Source organism: Carlito syrichta, unplaced genomic scaffold (genome assembly GCF_000164805.1).
Source record: "Carlito syrichta isolate Samal-C Ts95f unplaced genomic scaffold, Tarsius_syrichta-2.0.1 Scaffold93672, whole genome shotgun sequence".
Classification (NCBI taxonomy): Eukaryota; Metazoa; Chordata; class Mammalia; order Primates; family Tarsiidae; genus Carlito; species Carlito syrichta.
In genome coordinates this window covers 263045-268090 of record NW_007037768.1, presented here as the reverse complement: position 1 = coordinate 268090, position 5046 = coordinate 263045, and the positions used below count along the sequence as shown (strand labels likewise).

Here is a 5046-nt window from a genome sequence, read left to right as displayed (position 1 = left end):
GTGTGTGTGTGTGTGTGTGTGTGTGTGTGTGTGTGTGTATTTTTTGAATTGGGGTCGCACTCTGTTGCCCAGGCTGGGGTGCAGTGGACTGCTCACAGCTACCACAGCCTTGACCTGCTATGCTCAGGCAATCCTTCCACCTCAGCCTTCCAAGTAGGTGGAACTACGCCCAGCTAATTTATCTATCTATCTATCTATCTATCTATCTATCTATCTATCTATCTATCTATCTTCTATCTATTGTAGAGACAAAGTCTCAGGCAATCCTCTTGCCTTGGTCTCCCAAAGTGCTGGGATTACAGGCTTGAGCCACCGTGCCTTGCCTATCTTTTATATTTTTAAAACTTTTCAGAAAATAAAAGAAAAAGAAAAGAGAAGAAAAAGTGATATACTATCACATAATGGAAAGATCAGTATCAAACTGTATTATATTTAATTAACTTAAATAATTTTGTATTGGTAAAAAAAAAAACCAGGGTAGTGACTTGTAACGTTCTGTCTCAGGCGCTGGCCATGGCAGGCAGCCGGTTGGAGACCGTGGGGAGCATATTTTCGCGGACTCAGGACCTGATTCGGGTTGGGGTGTTGAAGGAGAAGCCCCTCTGATATGATATATATAATGCTTTTCCCCTGCTGAGGGAGCCGGTCTTCCGAAGGCCCCGCTTGCGGTATGGCAAAGCCAAATCTCCCATCCAGGACATCTGGTACCACGAGGATCGGATCAGAGCGAAATTTTATTCAGCCTATGGATCTGGTCAAAAGGCTTTTGATCTGTTCAATCCAAACTTCAAGTCTGTCTGTCAACGGTTTGTGGAGAAGTACATTGAGCTGCAGAAACTTGGAGAAACAAATGAGGAAAAATTATTTGTGGAAACAGTGAAAGCTTTATTGGCAGAAGGTGTCATTTTAAGACGTGTAGGAGAAGCAAAGACTCAGGCAGGTAGTCACGTTTCCTGGAAATCTGAAAACATGAGTGTCACACCCCAAACTGAGTTGGAAGAAAACCAGCCTAAGAAAGAGGTTCCGCAGGACCAGCATTTGGAGGCATCTGAAGAACAGACAAAAGGTCTCTCTCCTCCCTGAAGACTTGTGTACTGTGTATACTGACATCCACACTCTGCTCACTAACTGAATGTTGAACTATTTTTAACAGTTGAACTGTGTAAATGTTTCTTGATCTCTAAGGCATTGTTTGCCTTCTCTTAGTTCTTATTTCTGGGTTGTCATAAAGCTCAGTATCATAGTTTGACAGAAGCAGTTATGTGAACTTTTATGTTAGGACATTACTAAATAAAGAATTCCCTAGCTGCTTATAAAGTAAATTTACTTTGAAATTGTAAATAACATGAGGAAACCTTTATAAAGAGTGTTTGAAGGGACTCATCTGAGTAGGTTTGCTTGGATATTTGTGTTAGCATGTATGCTGGCTACATTTGATTCCCTGATAGGTATCTCTTCTCTGGATCCACCAGACTTTTAACATGCACACATGGTATGGTCCCTTGGCCAGCCATTTCTGTCTGCAGATAACCTTTGTGTTTGCTGTAGAACTATTAACCTGCAACTTTGAGAGGCCAAGCTGACTTGTGCTTTTCCGTAAGAGTGAGGACCTGTCATTGCTGATGGACAGATACCAGAACCAAAACTTTAATCTCTTATTTACTGATATGGATTGAGTGTGCTGGAGATGATTCATGTAAGCTGACACATAGGAGGCTGCTCAGTATTTGTTAAATGAATCAAAGATTACGTCCTGCTCAAGACTGAATTCACATTGCCAAGAGGAGAGGCAGTGGACTAAAAGGATGATCTCCACCAGTATCCACCTGCCTCTCCGGGGCCAAGGTCTACTTACAAATCCTTGCCAACTGTCCTGCCTTCTCATTTTTCTGCTTTACTAAATAAATGTAAGCATCCTCTGAGATTGACGGTTTTGTATTTGTGATCAGGCCAGTGGTTTTCAGATACTAGTAATAAACTGCTTCAGAAATTCAAAAAAAAAAAACAAAAAAAAAAAACCAAATTAATTCAACAGAAATCCCTCTTTTCCCTAACTACCACCACCCCTACCTCCTCCTCCTTCCAAAACAGGTCCCAGAACATAATTATAACAACTTAATAGATGGTAAAGTTAACATTTCAAATCAGTGGGAAAAGAAGACTAGTCATAATAGTTGTGGAGCAAAGGGATAATATTTTGGAAAGAGAAAAAAAAATTGTATCTTGTTACAGATCCAAATAAACTTCAGCTAGATCAAAGACTTTAGTATAAAATTATGAAATCACATGATACCTGGAAGAAAACTTAGATGAATATTTATTTGATCTTGGGGCGGAGAAGTTTTTCTTCTTGAGCATAAAAGCAAAGAAACTAAGCAAAAAATATTGACATATTTAACCACATAAAAATTAGTCTCTGGATAAAACACTGAGTGTAAACTTTCTTTATGGCAATTGGGCAATTTTGACTGGCAATTACACTTCGAGAAATTCATCATGAACAAAATCAGAAGTGCAAAGCAAATGTTGTGTCTAGAAGGATGTTAACTGACATATTGTCCATAGAAGTTAAACTTTTCAAGCATCCTAAATGCTCCATAATAAAGAAATATTTAAATAAATTGTTGACCTCATTCTTGATAAATCACAGAGGCGATCAAAGCATATTTAGAAACATAGCTATAAACACTATAATTGGTTCAAAAAGTTGCAAGTGATTGCCCTGGAGAACAAGAATTAGGGCTAAAGTAAGGACTTTGTTTTGGGATTTTTTTTTTTTTTTGAGTTGGAGTCTCACTCTCACCCAGACTGGAGTGCAGTGGCCGCTCCCAGGTCACTGCAGTGTCGACCTGCTGGGCTCCAGCGATCCTTCCTCCTCAGCCTTCCAAGTAGCTAGAACTACAGGCGCGCGTTATCACGCTTATTTTTGATGTATTGTAGAGATGAGGTCTCACCAAGTTGCCCAGGCGGGTCTTGAACCCACAGGCTCAGGCAATCCACTCACCTCAGCCTCCCAAAGCACTGGGATTACAGGCTGAGCCACCGAGTCCAGCCTTTTTTGTTTTTTATGCCCTCAAATACGATCTGACTTTTAACCAATATATGTGTTACTTCATACAAAAAATATAGGAATAATAAAATTGTACAAACAGTAGTATTCTAACTTTAAAAAAAATTAGAATAAAAAGACCTAGAAAAAAGATAAAGAGAATACCCAAGTGCTGTGGTTTTCCACCAGGTGATAAAAACCATAGGGGATTTTTGTTTTCTTCTAAGCATTTTTAGGTATTCTTGAATTTTCAACAATGACTATAAAGTTATTTTACAACCAGAAAAAAAATAAAGTATGCTACTAATATTTATTACAAAAAATAGAATAGCATTCTTTTTACTCCTATAAATTTGGGTTATTTTGCATATAATCTTTGTTTCCCAAAAATGGATGTTTCAGGCACTGTAACTGTGTTTTTCCTGACCTTTGTTAAATCAAATACAACACTTATGGGCTCCCAAATAATTTAAAACAATCAGCTAATTATGTGCTATTGGCCTAGATGTTCATTCTGCTAGATGGCAAGCCTTTTGGGTGATTGTTCAGTCAACCAATATTAAATGAGATTTTTAAGAGTTCCATTAAGTCTTAAGTTTACATAATCTAAGCTCATTTTAGTGTAGTTTTTTTTAAAAAAGGTAACATTATTTTGATGTATTTTTCCTCGAGGTAAAAATGCAACAGATTTCCTCCTGTACCAGAGTAAATACGAGAAATACTGCTTAAAAGTCAGCCAAGAGCTAGGTGTGCCTAGGAAACTATAAATCCAAGGCCAGAAACACACAGCTGGACAAGACATTAAGACAACTTTTTAATGAGTCTCTCAACACACAATTGCTTTTAAGCAATGAATGGAGTCCTTCACAATGACTAGTAGCTGGATATTATACAAAAAAGGTGGCCAAAGTTGAAAATGTGTGACACTTGTTACTCCTCACCTCCTCCCACCCCCAGCAATAAACAACCTGAAACCACCAACCAAAGACTTGAGGCTCACATACCCACCCCCACCGCCATCCTAGGAAGTCAACCATCATTAATTACAAATGTTCTCTTTTCCCTTCTGCGTAGGTCTCCATTCCTTCCCCTGGCCCCAGGTTGTCTGGCTGTCGGCTATATCTGACATCTTTTCCTCTTCAAGGATGCTTTCAAAGCTCATCTCCAATTCATTCAATCAGAATTAAAATGTCACAAAGGGAAGGGACATTTTTAAGAGAACACTCAATGGTGGTCTCTTAAAACCAGGGCTAAGGCTTTTCTACTTGTCTCTGAGAGTACAGTACAGAAAGAATGAAAGCTTAAATGGAAACAAACGGTATCATTTATTTGGGGCCATTTGAACTTTCTTTGAAAATGCCTTACAGGCTGGATGCAGTGGCCAGTATCTATCCTGAGACCCTCTGCTCCCTATTCCGCATTCCAAGGAAGAGCCCTAGAATGAGAGGTCTGTGAACAAGTCCATCTGTTGTTTGCAAATGGCAAGGACAGTGGTTCTCTAAGGGTGGTTCCCAGACCAGAAGCCTTGGCATCCTCTAGCAACTTACTGGAAAGACAAATTCTCAAACTCCAAATCAGAACAACCAAATCAGAAACTCTGGGGGAGGGGCCCCATGATCTGTGTTTTAACAAGTCCTACAGGAGATTCTGAGGCAATTGGTTTGAGAACCACTGGTCTGGATGAATAGGGAAAAACTGCCAGAGTATAACACATTCTGGGGATTCTTCACAAAGTGAAAGCCTGACCTCCACCACACTCCCAGACCTCATCTTGCGAAGATGCCTGTGCTGGTCTCAAACCCTCGGACTCAGGCAATTCACTTGCCTCAGCCTCCCAAAGTGCTGAGATTATAGGTTGAGCCACTGAGCCCCGCCAGGGCTAAGGCTTTTTTCCTTGTCTCTGAGAGTATAGCACAGGAAGAATGAAAGCTTAAATGAAACAAATGGTGTCATTTATTTGGGGCCATTTGGACTTTCTTTGAAAATGCCTTATAGGC

The 5046-nt window shown here is 39.8% G+C and overlaps 1 pseudogene across 1 annotated transcript; it reads left to right on the top strand.

The window, feature by feature from the left end:
* Positions 1-430: 430 nt before the first annotated feature.
* On the top strand, positions 431-2005 carry LOC103263299 (annotated as a pseudogene). The gene has a single exon (XR_504491.2). The product of XR_504491.2 is annotated as a 28S ribosomal protein S23, mitochondrial pseudogene (transcript).
* The last annotated feature ends 3041 nt before the right edge of the window (positions 2006-5046 follow it).